The sequence below is a fragment of the Hippopotamus amphibius genome, chromosome 12 (genome assembly GCF_030028045.1).
Source record: "Hippopotamus amphibius kiboko isolate mHipAmp2 chromosome 12, mHipAmp2.hap2, whole genome shotgun sequence".
Lineage (NCBI taxonomy): Eukaryota > Metazoa > Chordata > Mammalia > Artiodactyla > Hippopotamidae > Hippopotamus > Hippopotamus amphibius.
Window position 1 is genome coordinate 85,489,817 of NC_080197.1, and position 15,348 is coordinate 85,505,164.

The following is a 15,348-nucleotide window of genomic DNA, read 5'->3' on the forward strand; positions in this document are numbered from 1 at the left end:
GGTGCTCCGTCCTCAAGGCAGCAAGGATGCCCCCCCTGCCATCCCCACGAGAGGGGAAAACGCATGATACTGACATATTTTGGCCACGGTCCCCTGCCTCTGCTCTCTCTTCCACGAGCCCCCACCTCCTCACTTTCTGGCTCTCTTTCTCCCTGAGCAGGCAGCCTCTGGCCCCCTTGCCCACTCTACTATGGAGTTCATGCTGTCTTGTGGATGGATGTCTGGGCCTCTAAAGAAAGGCTTCGTGGCTAGTTTCTCCACAGGTGAGAAGCTGGGAGCTGACTGTTGTGTGCTCCCATCCCCGGATCAGAGCGTTCTGCTCTGATCCCTGGCAGTTTGGCAGGGAACAGAAATGGGGTTCAGGCACAGGCATGGCAGGGTCTGCCAGCTGCTGGAGAAAGCTGAGGTGTCCAGGTCTCCAAGGATGGTTTCCAAGTCGTCCCCTAGGAGGTGCTGTGGGAGATTCAGAGGGGAACTGGATGGAGGCAGGTGGTCAGGCTGATGGAGCTGGGGAGAGAGCCTTGATTCTGCTTCCAGCGGAAAAGAGCGTAGAAGCTTCCTGCTGCAAGACAGGTTTCAGCAGGGCTTCCAGCCCCAGTCAAACTTTCTGATGACTGAAGCCCCAATCTATATTATAACTGCAACCTCATGAAAAACGCTGGGCCAGAACCACCAGTAAGCCACTCCCAAATTCTAGAACCACAGATTATGGAAGATAATAAGTGTTTGTTATTGTTGAAATCTACTAAAGTGTGGAGTAATTTGTTGCACAGCAATTGGTAACTAACACATGACTTACAAGCTTGTATGATATATACCCCTCCTTTGGCCTTTAGACCACATCTCCTGCAACCCTCTCCCTTGTTCATTCAGCTCCAGCCCAAATTTACCCAGTTGGCTTTACCAAGTGACCTTTGAAATCACTTATAAGGGGCTTCCTAGGTGGCGCAGTGGGTAAGAATCTGCCTGCCAATGCACGGGACACGGGTTCAATCCCTGCTCCAGGAAGATCCTACATGCCACGGAGCAACTAAGCCCGTGCGCCATAACTATTGAGCCTGCGCTTTAGAGCCCGTGAGCCACAACTATTGAGCCCATGGGCTGCAACTACTGAAGCCCACATGCCTAGAGCCCGTGCTCTGCAACAAGAGAAGCAGAGAAGCCACGGCAATGAGGAGCCCGCCCACCACAACGAAGAGTAGCCCCCATTCACCACAACTAAAAGAAAGCCCACACACAGCAAAAAAGACCCAACACAGCCAATAAAATAAATAAATAAATTTATTTTTTAAAAAATCACTTATAGGCCTGAGATTTTAGAGTACAGATCATAGAGAATAAATTAAGGAATGAAATCATCTATGTTTAAGAAATAGACTCACAGACATAGAAAACAAACTTAATGGTATAGTTTGTATGGTATATACACACTGTATAGAGCAGGGAACTATATTCAATATCTTGTAATAACTTATAATGGAAAAGAATCTGAAAAAGAATATGTATAGGGACTTCCCTGGTGGCACAGTGGTTAAGAATCCGCCTGCCAATGCAGGGGACACAGGTTCGATCCCTGGTCCAAAAAGATGCCACATGCCTCGGAGCAACTAAGCCTGTATGCTGCAACTACTGAGCCTGTGCTCTAGGGCCCCTGAGCCACAGTCACTGAGCCCGTGTGCTGCAATTACTGAAGCCCGTGCCCTAGAGCCTGCGCTCCGCAACAAGAGAAGCCACTGCAATAAGCTCGAGCACCTCAACAAAGAGCAGCACTCGCTCGCTCGCGGCAACTACGGAAAGCCCCTGCACAGCAACAAAGACCCAGCGCCGCCAGTAAATTAATTAATTGTTTTTTTAAAAAGAATATGTATAGTTGAATCACTTTGCTGTATACCTGAAACATTGTAAATCAACTATACTTCAATTAAAAAAAAAAAAGACAGGCTTCCGGTCTCTGCCCCTTATCTAGCCCACCATCTGAGAGGAACTTGGCAGAACTTGAGGTTCTGTTGCCACCCTTGACTATGTAGAGGTGGGAAGAGATGGGTTTAAATGTGTCTTCAGTTTTCCACGTGTACCCTGCCTTTCAGGGGGAAGTTATAGCATCAATACTTGTGCAATGACGGGTATTATGCAAATATTGTGGTTTTACTTCAAGACCTTAAAGGTGAGCTCCCAGGTGAAAATATGGAATGGTCTGACAGAGATGAGACAGAGGACAGATAAACAGAAGGCCACTGCACTTACCGCAGGGACTGTAGGACTTTTAAAACTCAGAGGCCACTACCCAGAAAATAATCAAATCGGGGACACGTAATTAAATATATTAAGTAAAAAGGGGACACTGGAAGAATAATAGAGTCAATGTCCTTCCTACACAACCTCCCCTTCCCTACGCAGCCCAGGCTCCAAGCTCTGAAGTTTAGGCTTCCCATTCTCTTTAGGAAAAAAGTCCCCAAAAGTCCCAGTGGCCTCACAGACTTCCGGAGCTTTCTCCCTCTGTTGGGAAGCCCCAGCCTGGTTACGCAGCATGAGGCGGGGTGGGGAGACGTGCCTTCCAGCAGCCTCTCCCAGCCGAGGCAAGCAGGTGTGGGCAGGCTTACTCCTGGGAAGCCTGGTGTGAGTGGGCGGGCCCATTCCTGGCTGGGAGGAGGGCGTCGCTGCCAACCTGCCAGGGCCTGTGTGCATGTGTGGATGTGTGTGTGTGTGCGTGTGTGTGTGTGTGTGTGTGTGTGTTGGCACAGTGCTAAAGGCACAGAAACATACCCCGCACACACCCCTAAATCTATACTAAGCAAACATGACCTGCCTCTTCCGGCTTCTGGGCTGATGCACCCAGGTGAATGTGTGAAGGACCAGATCCATTTCCTTAGTGAGAAGGGCCATGGGCTCTGGGTTCAGACAGATCTGAGTTCACATCCCAGCTCTGTTACGCACTAGCTGTGTGATTTGGGGCCCATCACTTAACCTCTCTGACCTTTGGCTTCCTTATCTGTAATATGGGAATAATGAGTTTTATCTTACAAAAATTGTGTGGGGATAGAATGAAACTGTCCTTTATCACTTACCAAAGGCTGTAGACAGAAATGTTATGACTTCCAAGAGGTCCATGATGTAGGCACTGAAGTCGGACTGCCAGTTTTTTATCTCACTGTGCTGGTCTCCTCACCTGTAAAACAAGGACGTGAATGGTCCTACCCCATAGGTTTGACCTGGAGATCAAACACGTCAGTATATACACAGCAGCGCATTTAATGGTGTGCAGCCCCAGGAAGCGCTCCAAGGTTTTGTTCCATCAATTGCCTAGCACGGAGCCTGCACTCACCTGTGTGGTCTTTGTCTCAGGATCCAGCTCCACCACAGAGCCCCTGTCCCAGCTTGCCTTGCCCATGGCTTCTGACCAGTTTTTCTTACAGTAAAATCTGGTTTTTCTCAAGCTGGTCCTTCCCAGGCGTGCTGTTGTCATGGGAACCTGCAGGGGCTGCCTGGGTTTGGGGGAGGAAGGGGTTGTGGAGGAAAGCCAAAGAATCCCACCACTGCTGTTGCAGCCACTACAACAACAGCAGCCTGGCCACTGTTCTAGCCCCTCAGAATAGATCCCGTCAGTGCCAGAGGGAAGGGTGTGTGGGAGCTTCCTCCCGCCCTGTGCCCACCGCTGGCCAGATGGATGAAATCCCATGATCCAACATTCTCCACCATCACGTCTCCATCCTCTTATCAGAAGTGGATCCTGATACTAAACACCGTTGTTTCTTTCTGGGGCTGAACAAATGCACAGCTTAGAACAGAGATTTGTAATTGATATATTACTACTTCATCTTCAAGACAAACTACAGGACTCCAGAGTCGGTATAATTAGCCTCACTTTACAGATGGGGAAACCGAGGCCTCAGAACACCTAAGTGATTTGCCTGAGTCATTTAGCCAATGAAATGTGGAACCAGCACCTGCAATCCAAGTCTTTTGATCTTTGCCCTTGCCCCGAAATGCCTGAGACTGGAGGGGAGTTTGCCCTGGAGGGTGCAGAGGAGGGCGGGAGGAGGGCAAAGACCCGGTCCCCATCACCCAGTGCTTGCCATCTGCTTCTCCTCTGGGAGGTGATTCTGAGAGGACAAAATCCACTCTCCTCTCCCACTAAAATTCCACTCAAAAATTAAGGCAGCCATTTTTTTGATGATAGGTTATTATATGATTTTTTAAAATAATTATTTACTTATTTATTTTTATTTATTGGCTGCATTGGGTCTTCATTGCTGTGCACCGGCTTTCTCTAGTTGCAGAGAGCGGGGGCTACTCTTTGTTGCAGTGCTCAGGCTTCTTATTGCAGTGGCTTCTCTTGTTGCAGTGCATGGGCTCAGTAGTTGTAGTGCACAGGCTTAATTGCTCCACGACATCTGGGATCTTCCCAGACAAGGCAGTCTTTTTTTTTTTTTTAATTAATTTATTTATTTATTATTTTATTGGCTGTGTTGGGTCTTTTTTTGCTGTTCGCAGGCTTTCTTTTTAGTTGCGGTGAGTGGGAGCTACTCTTCGTTGCGGTGCACGGGCTCCTCATTGCCGTGGCTTCTCTTGTTGCGGAGCACAGGCTCTAGGTGCACGGGCTTCAGTAGTTGCAGCACATGGGCTCAATAGTTGTGGCTCACGGGCTCTAAAGCACAGGCTCAATAGTTGTGGCACACGGGCTTAGCTGCTCCGCGGCATATGGGATCATCCTGGAGCAGGGATTGAACCCGTGTCCCCTGCATTGGCAGGCGGATTCTCAACCACTGTGCCACCTAGGAAGCCCAGCCATTTTTTTTTTAAGTCCTAAAGAATTTCTAAACCTAGACCTCATAATTCCACTCCTAGCAATTATCCCAAGCACACCATATAGTTCTCGACTCTACAATTCCAGTTGTAGGAATTCATCCTAAAGAAATATCATGGCCGGGCAGCAAAGATGCAGACATAAAGAATGGACTTGAGGACACAGAGGGGAAGGGGAAACTGGGACTAAGTGAGAGGGTAGCATTGACATATACACACTACCAAATGGAAACTGGATGGCTAGTGGGAAGCTGCTGCACAGCACAGGGAGATCAACTCGATGCTTGGTGACAACCTAGAGGGGTGGGATAGGGAGGGTGGGAGGGAAACTCAAGAGGGAGGAGATATGGGGATATATGCATAAATATACCTGACTCACTTTGTTGTACAGCAGAAACTAACACAACATTATAAAGCAATTATACTCCGATAAAGATCTGGAAAAAAAAAAGAAATATCGTAATCGGACACTTGCATAAAGATTTGAAAATCGGGAATGTAATCACAGCTTCAACTGAAATAGTAAAATGTTGGTAACAAATGAATATTCAAAAAGAGAGAATCGTTCATGTGAGGTACACCTATACAAATGCTTGCAGAAAATTTAATGACGCGACAAGGTGTTTATGATATACAGTTAAAATGGGGAAAAGCAGGTTATAAAATATGTAGTATAGTATATTCTAATATTTATTTCTAAATTATTATAAAAAAGAGCTGGAAGGATATTTAGCAAAATGTTTACAAGAGTTATCTCTGGGTGGTGAAATTACAAATATTTTCCTCTTGACTATATTGTCAACATTTTCAAAGATGACTATATATTAAAACTACTTTTGTAACTGAAACAATCAATGTAGGACTTCCTAGGTGGCGCAGTGGGTAAGAATCCGCCTGCCAATGCAGGGGACATGGGTTTGATCCCTGTCCCATGAAGATACCACACACCTTGCAGCAACTAAGCCCATGCGCCACAACTATTGAGCCTATGCTCTAGAGCCCCTGAGCCACAACTATTGAGTCCATATGCCACAACTACTGAAGCCCACGTGCCTAGAGCCCGTGCTTTGCAACAAGAGAGGCCACCACAATGAGAAGCCTGCGCACCACAGCAAGGAGTAGCCCCTGCTCGCTGCAGCTAGAGAAAGCCCGTGTGCAGCAAAGAAGACCCAACACAACCAATAAAAAAATAAATAGATAGATAAATAAATAAATTTATAAAAAAAACCAATCAATGTAGGTATAAAATAAGTAAGATACAAGGATGTACCATACCGCACAGGGAATATAGCCAATACTTTACAATAACTTTAAATGGAGTATAATATCAAATCACTATGTTTTACACCTGAAATTGTTATAACATTGTAAATCCACTATACTTCAACTAAAAAAGTAAGCTGATTTAAAATAACCTTATCCACAAAGCTATATATTGCAACATGATTTACGATAGAAAAAACCAGAAAAGATATATATATGATATATATATATTCCATATATATGTATGGAATGGCTTAATAAATTACACAATACACTGTTATTAAATATTATGAAATCATTAAAACAATGATGAATTCTGTATAGAAATATTAGAAATGTTTATAAGTGAAAAATACTGGACACAAAATAGACTGTGCCCCGTGATTATAAGCATGTACAGTATGTATGCAAATATTTGCTTCCGTTTGGTAAGATGAGATTATGTGTATTTTTTTTCTTTTCTTTCAAGATTACCAAAATGTGATACTTCGCCTTTTCAATTAAAAAAAGTCCTCAGGGGGTGATAGAGTACACTGGGCCCTATTTCTGAAACGATTTTAGAGAAATGGGTGCAGAGAGTTCTGCCATCCCTTCCTGTCACTCACCCTTTGAATCTAAAAAAAAATTATTGTAATTATTTCTTGATTACTGTATATATACATATCTCAATTCTAACTTTCACAATAACTCTGTAAGATAGTAGATTACTTAGGACGTTGTTGATTCTAGGTCATAGAAATCCAATCTAGCTATTTAAGAAAACAAAATTTTTTTTCTTCTTCTTTAGTTTCTCCCACACTCAGTGCAGCTGGTCTCAGGCAGTGCCTGGAAGCAGGATGTCAAACGGACAAGACTCTTTCTCCGTTTCCACCCTTTTCCTCCTGGGCCTTTGCTTCATCTGTGCCTCTGCTTCCATCTTCCTCTGATGCAGACAGCATTCTCTGCATCCCGTCCACAGGAACATATGGCTCCTGACAGTTAGGGCTATGCTTAGTACAGCTGCGCAGGAAAGATTCCAGTGTGATGCTCTCTGGGTCCCAACTCCTCATTCAGGATGTAGGGACTGATGGTCCAGCTTGGGTCAGGTGACAACCTCTGGCTCAAATATCTATGGGGAGTGGGCTTGGTCATTTTGTACAAACATGGCTACCACTGTTTCTATGGAGATAGGGGAGAAGGGGCGATTCCCAGCAAAAGTACGTGTGAGAGTGAAGAGGTGGAGGTGGGTCAGGTAGTTGAAAAGAAAAATCTATATATGTCAGACAATGCAGGCACTATTATTCCTCTTTCTAGAGATGAGGACACAGAGGCTCAGAGAGGTTAGTCAACAGACTCAAGGTCATACATAGAGCTTGAAAACAACAGAGCTGGAATTCAAACCCAGGTCTGCCTCTCTCCGAAGGCCACTTCATCACACCACCACACACATTTACTGATAAACACAAATAGTCAGACCAAGAGTGTCCTAGACAGAGGGGAGAGCATGTGCAAAGGCCCAGAGACAAAGGGAACGGTGGGTCTAAGGACCTGAAAGGAAGAAGTCCAGTGTGGCTGGAACACGAAGCTGCAGGAGGGCTGCAGAAAGAGACATGGCTAGAGTTGTGGGCCGGGTCAGATCGAGCAATAGGGGCCTGCTAATAAGGAGCTTAGACTTTAACCTGAGGGCAGTGACATTCAGCTGAGAGTATTATGGAGTGTTAGTTTGTATTTTAGAGGAACTTCTTCCGCTTCAGTGTGAAGGATGAGCTGAAGGAGCTAGATGGATGCAGGAGAGCAGAGGGACATTCCACTAACCTAGGGGAGAGCTGCTGGTAGGTGGGACCAGGATGGGGAAAGAAAGAGGTAGACTGGAGTTGGAAAGATAATAGGGAGGTAAAATAGACAAGAATTTGTGTTTAATTGATGGGAGGTGGGGATTGGTGATTGGGAGAAGGTGGTCATGAACCAACTTCCTGTGTTTTCTTGGATAGTAATACCATTCTCTGAACATCAGAGACAGAGCAGGTTTGGGGTGACAGGTAAGGAGTTCTGTTTTGGACATGAATTTGAGATGTCTGGGAGACATCTGAGGAGCCGTTGGGAAACAGCTGGGTCTTGAGGTCTAGAGCTCAGGGTGGAGGTGGGGCTGGATACACAGATTTCAAGGTTATCATCGGTGAGGCTTAAAGCCAAGGTATGATGAGCTTTCACAGGAGGTGTGTGTAGATGGAGAAGAGGACCTCAGACAGAACGCCAGGAACACTAGCATTCATGAGAAAGGTAAAGAGAGGACTTCAAAGACATCTGAAAAGGAGCCGCCAGAGAAGCTGGAGAGACACTGGGAGTGTGTGACAGGAAAGCCAAGGGGCAGGAGGGGTCAGGAGTCAAACGTGGCCGAGAGGTCGAGTTAAAAAAGGAAGGACTGATAAGGGTGCGCTGGATTTCGCAACAAGGAGGCCAGTGGTAACCTCCAGGAGATCAGTTTCCATGGCAGAGGAGGGAGAGGGAGGTGCGGAAGCAGAGACTTCACCAACAAATGTGACCATGAAGGGGAGGGGAGAGAGATTGGGGTGGTTGGAAGGGGGGTGGAGTTGAGAGTATTTTATTTGCAGCCAGTTTACACCCCAGTGGGAAGGACTCCATAGACAAGGGCAAGTCCCGGATTCATTTCGAAACGTGAAGGGCCGTTAAGAGTGAGGACCTGGGAGGGGACCCGAGGAGGGAGAGGTGTGGATGCAGTGAGTTTATGGGTTTGGTGCCTGCAGTAGAGGGCATCCTGGGGCTTCCATTTTCTATACAGGAAAAGGCAAAATCAGTGGAGATCTGAGAGTCGCAACCCTCTCATTTACAACTGTGATAAATCCATTTTTGTGTTTTTACCTCAATACCATGGGTTCAAATTCTCAAATTCAAAAAAAAATTCAAATTTTTATTGAAATACAATGAAAGTGCAAATCCAGTAGAACTGTGGAAAGACCAGTTTGAATGAGTGAATATCGGTTTTAAAAAAAAGAAATAATTTTATTCATTTCAGGTACATACAGTAACACAAAATATTACCTAGTGGTTGGGAAAGAATCATTTGTAATTAGCATAGAAATTGTTTGGAATGTAAATTAGTTTTTCTGAAGTACTTGACTATGCTTAAAAACAGTACTTTAGTATTTTAAGAATTCCTCTTGTGGGGTGAAACCACTTTATATCTATTTTAAGACCTTGTTAAGTCTGCTTAAATGTAGTTAATTTTTTTTCTGAAAAAGATACCGGCTACATGAGAAAACAATTTCTGGCAAAGGTAAGATTGTGCAACTGTGCACCGCACGGCACTTTCCAAAGGCCATTTCCACCAGAGAGCAGATCTGATTGCCGGAGATTGTTACTAAGGGAACAGTGGGCATGAATATAAATTTCATTTCACAAAAGCCCTAACCAAAGTATTGATCCAAAAGGAGCAGCCAGTAAGTACAGGATGAGGAGTCTTTTTCTAATTGAAATAAATACACATATATATACATACACATGTACCTATACGTATGTGTGCGTGTACACGTACATGCATATATCTGCAATCATAGACTTTCACATTGCCTTGCAAATCTCTCCTTTTTAGCCACCACCCAGATGAGGAGGCTGGGGAGATTAGAGAGCCAAGTAGAGGCACAAAGCAAGAGTTTTCCGTTTGTTTGTTTTTTGGGGTTTTTTGGCGGCGTCACTCAGCAGGCGTGACCTTAGTTCCCTGACCAGGGATCCCCAGGGATCAGACCCGTGCCCCCTGCAGTGGAAGCGCGGAGTCCCAACTACTGGAGCGTGAGGGAAATTCCAGCCAGAGGTACTGACACCAAGCCGGCCTATAGCTCTGCAGAACCTAAGCCGTGAGCACTGTCAGTGAGGACAGCGTATGCTCATTGGTATTATTATTATTTATTGAACAGCAGTTCTGGCCAGGCCCCTTGCCCCATCTGATCACGATGCCTCACGTTATCCCCATTTCAAGATGAGGAAGCTGAGTATTCTGTGCTGTCTCGTGCTCAGGATCACAAGCTTCTGCGTGGCTGAGCCAAGACTGAGAGTCTGTGGTTTTGTCATCTTTTCCCCTGTACTTACCGGCCTCAGGGTAATCACACGGTAGCTTATCACCACTGGCCTGTGCAAGGCGGCAAGGCAGCTCTCAGACTGTATTTTCCGCCTCTTTCTCCAATCCCCTTTTCGATCTCTGTCCACCTTGCTCCCCTCACCACACAAGTATTCTAGCGAGCCTGTGTCCTTAAGTACGTGCATATCCTTGTTAAGAATGTAGCGTTGTTTTGAATATGCATGAATTCTATTATTAGTGTGTGTGTGTGCTAAGAACACTTGACAAGGTCTCCCCTCTTGGTGTATTTTTAAGTATACAATACAGTATTGTTAACTAGAGGCTCTCTGCTATACAGTAGATCTCTAGGCCTTGTTCATCTTTCGTGAATGAAACTTTGTACCCTTTGACCACTACCACCCCGTTTCCACCTCACCCCAGCCCTGGAAACCACCATTCTACTTTTCTTCTTCTATGAGTCTGACTATTTTAGATTCTTCATCTAAGTGGTATCCTGTAGTATTTGTCCTGTGTCTGGCTTATTTCACTTAGCATGATGTTCTCCATGTTCATCTATGTTGTTGCACATGGCAGGATTTCCTTCTTTTTATTTTTAAAAATTTTTATTTACTTATTTATTTTGCCATGCGGAATCTTAGTTCTCTGACCAGGGATCAAACCCGAGCCTCCTGCATTGGAAGCTCAGAGTCTTAACCACGGGACCACCAGGGAAGTCCCTATGTCTCCTTTCTTATACTCTGCACGCCTGAGTTCCTGGAACTTCACCATCATCCTGGGAATTTTCTTTACTCTTCTTTGGTAGATCCCTTCTTTTTCTTACTCTTGTTTGACTTTCCCACTTATGTAGTTTGTGTTTTAAGAGTCTTGTTTAAATCCTTCCGCATACCTAGGTCACCAGAATGTTCTCTTACATTTTCTTTTATTAGCCTTACAGTTTTACCTTTCACATTTTGGTCCTTAATCCATTTGGAGTCCATCTTTGTATATGATGTGATGTAGAGACCTAACCATTTTTCCTCAGAAATGGTGATCTAGTTTCTCCAACACTATCTGAACAACCTAGCCTTTCTTCACTAATATTTAAACAGTTTCATTGAGATATAGTTCATATACCATACAATTCATCCACTTAAAGTGGCTTTTAGCACATTCACAGAATTGTACAACCATTATCACAATTAATTTAGAACATTTTCATCACTCCCCCTGGAAAAAACCCCACTATATCCTTTAGCCATCATCTTCACTAGTTTTTGATGATACCTTTATCACATATCAGTTCCCAGGTGTATATGGGTCTGTTTCTGAGCCCTTAATTATGTTCCACTTGTCCATCTGTCTATGTATCTACTTGCCTGGTACTATTCTATTTCTATTACTATGGCTTGTTTTACATCTTACTATCTGCTATGCCGTCTCCCCCCCATCACACTTTTTTTGAAATTAATTTGGCCAGGGACTTCCCTGGTGGCGCAGTGATTAGGAATCTGCCTGCCAATACAGGGGACATGGGTTTGATCCCTGGTCCGGGAAGATTTCACATGCTAAGAGCAACTAAGTCTGGGAGCCACAACTACTGAGCCCACATGCTTCAACTACTGAAGGCTGTGCGCCTAGAGCCCATGCTCCACAACTAGAGAAGCCATCGCACTGAGAAGCCCATGCACAGCAAAGAAGAGCAGCCCCCACTCTCCGCAACTAGAGAAAGCCCACAAGTAGCAACAAAGACTCAACACAGCCATAAATAAATAAATAAATAAATAAATAAATAAATAAATAAATAATTTTTTTTTTTTTTTTAAAGAAATTAGCTTGGCAAATTCACATATCCTTCGACCTAGGAATTCCCCTTTTTGGAATTTATCCTATGGAGATACTTGAATGAAGCAAAATGATATACATGCAAGTTTAGTCATTGCAGCATTGTTTGCTATAGTCAAAAATTGTAAACAACCAAAACTTCCAAAATGGGGGACTGGTTTGATTATGGTACATTCAAATAGCAGAATACCATGCTGTTGTTAAAAAGAAGAAGAGGAAGAAGGAGAAGGAAAAGGAGAAGGAGAAAGGGAAGAAGGAAGAAGGAGAAAGAGAAGAAGGAGAAGGAGAAAAATAAAGAATCTTAAAGCTCTCTATGTGCTGATATGGAAAGATCTCCAAGACATATTATTAAGTGAAAAAAGTAAAGTGTCGAATAGTGTATATAATATGTTACTTTTGTGTAAAGATGGGGAGGGACAAGGACCCATATTCGAATTCACTTACATCATATAAAGAAACTCTGAAGAGGCAGGAGCAGAAGAAACTAAGACCAGTATTTCTTTGGGGTCAGGGAACTTGGGCAGATGGGAGACAAAGATGGGAGGGAGAGATTTCACTGTCTGCCTTTGGACACTTTTGTTTTTGAATCATGTGACTAGATGACCTATGCAAAAAAGTCACCTAAAATAAGGAATATTGACTTAGCTCTTCATGAATTTATATTCTTCCATATAAAATTTAGAATATGTATATTGAATTACTTTAAAAAAATCCAAATCTTGACTATGATAAAACCCTCTGCTCCTCCCCTTAAGGGTCAGAAGTGCACTGACAGCTTCAAGGGCCTGAAGTCAAGGGAAGGCCCTGGTCAGGTGGTAACCAGGACTGGAAACAATTCCAAATTCTGGAGAAAGACCTCCAGGCATAGATGGCTGTTGGTTTTCCTTTAAGCCCTGGCCATTTAGAACCGTCTATTCCGCTCCCTTATGTTTGTGTAACTGTCTTATTAAGGAATGATCTCTCTGGGGAAGAGGGGAAAAGAAGTATCACGTATAAATCTTTAAAACACTCCTGTCCATGATCCATGACTACTTGCACTAGTAAGGACAAAGCCTCATCACCCACCTGGTGGCAGGTTATCTTAACTGCAGGCTGGGTGCTTGAGAAAAGGGCCTTTGTTGAGCTGAGATTACAAATCCAAACCCAAGAAGGGCAGTCGGACACACTTTGCAAACTTGTTTGTTTTCTTTTTCTAAACATCAGTCCAGCTTCTTGTCCCGAAGGATCATAGATTCCAAATTAGTAGAGTCAAAATTAATGAGATTTTTCCAGTAATGAGCCCGAGCCTAAAATGATGGAAAATCCACTAATTATAGACTCTGCAGCCACCTAACCACGACTTGGATCCAGGCCTCTTGGGGGGAGGGAGGAGAAGGGAAGAGGGAAGGTTGTAGATGCAACCTATGCCTGACAGTACTTCCTTCCTGCAGCCACTGCCCTCTTCCCTGGACCTGGGGGCCTTGCAGCACCCAGAGTTTCCTGCCTCTGAGCTCCTACCCACCCCCAACCCCCGCTCCCAGGTCAAACCAGGCCTGCTTCTAAGGGCTCTGTAAGGCTAAATTCCTGGAAACTGCAAAACAGGGCCCATAGTGGAGGTGGGGGGCATGTTTTTGCCTCAGTTCTGGGAAGCAGAGGGGGAGGAGTGCTGGGAGAAGGAATAAGGGTAGAAAAGGCAGACCAAATGCCCATTATACCCAAGCCCTGTCAATTTCCTTTTTTCATCTCTTTATCAGTATTTGTTGACTGAGCTTCTTATCAACAGGAAACGCCTGTCTAAGGGGACGAGGCAGGTCCAGGGGGACTGGACGCCAGGGACCGGGAACTCTGGGTGGTACGGTGCTGCTGTCCAGCCTGACCGAGTGGCCTCATGATTCCCAGGACAGCAAGTCTCCCAAGCTCCTTGCCTTGGCATCTGGTGCATCCTTAGGTCTCCACAGTAAGACAGGACAGCAGACAGGCCCTGATGATCCCTTGGGCAGGGCTCCAGCCCTAGCCCTCTGTGACCAAGCACAGGTCACCAAACCACTCAAGCTGTGACCTGAGAACTGCCCTTGCCCCTAAAACCCACCAACCCCGCCTCTTTCTGGCTGAGAGGCCAAGTGACCTGCCAAGGTCAACAGACGTCTTAGCAAGTCACCCTAACCGGCCCTTCTAGCATGTTTGCCTTGAGCCCTCACAGGATGGTGCCTGTTCTGGGCATCCAGGCCTGGGAAAATTAGGTGCTTGGCACAGACTTCTAGATGAAGGAGAGGAGGGGGACTCCAGCACTGATTGACCTCCTACTGTGTGCAGCACTTTAAAAACATCGATCGTGGGACTAGGATACTGGCCTCCTAGATGGGGCTCCCAGGAGAGGGACAGACTGAGGGTCAGATTTCACAGGAGGCGAAGATCAAATCTTAGTGCTGAAAATAAATGCCTAAGAGGGAGAGCTGGGCCAAGCCAGGCTTTACGGTGGCTGAGAGGAACAGGTTTATCTAGATGTCTTCCTTCAAACTGGCAGAAGACTGAACCAAGGGTATGGGAACTGGCTGTTCCGGAAGAAGACGCGGAAGGGTTTGTGGAGAACAGAACACGGGCCACCTTGCTTCCCATTCCTTGCCTCTGCCTATCAGTTGCCCTTGAACAGCCCCACCCCGCTTTTGGTGCTGGTGGTAATAAAGGAAATGCCAGTGTGCCTCTTGACCTGCCGCCGTGGCTCCTCGGACAACCCGCTCCGCCCCCCAACCTCACCACTTGCTCCTGCAGTTGGGGATCTAGGTCAGTAAGAGTGGGTGGGTGAGAAAGAACAGAGAAGAGACTCATCCAGACGTGACACCCCGCAGGGCAGCAGTGACAACACTTTAACCTGAAAGCTGCCTGAAAATAGACTGTGTGTCTATGACATTATGCAAATCATATGCAAAGTCAAGAAGCCCTCTGTCTCTATTTCTAGCAAACTGAATGTGGCCCTGGTGGAAGCAGCTCGTTCCAAGAGTCGCCCACCCAGAGTGACGACTGCATACTCAGCATCGGTTGCCGCCATGGGAGACTGGACTCAGGATGTGCATCCCTCCACTTCGCCCCCAGGGCTGGAGCTTTTAGGCATGGGGATTTGCCACTTCTTGGTCTATTAATCTTGATGTGCATGAGGCTCTGGAGGGAGAAGAGCCACCCTCTGTGAGGGTACATGTGGGGCAGGACTGAGAGAGAATGGTGACTGGGAGAATAGGGAGAATTGGGTACCATGAGGGCTTGACAGGGGAAGGCACGGTCCTTAGCATCAAAGCTTATGCTCCAGGAACCACCTTCACTCTCATTTGGGCATGTTACAGACACTCATCACCCCTCAGGGAGAATCCTTACCACACAGATGATCCTCTCCCTCTTTATATAGGTAAGGAAATTAG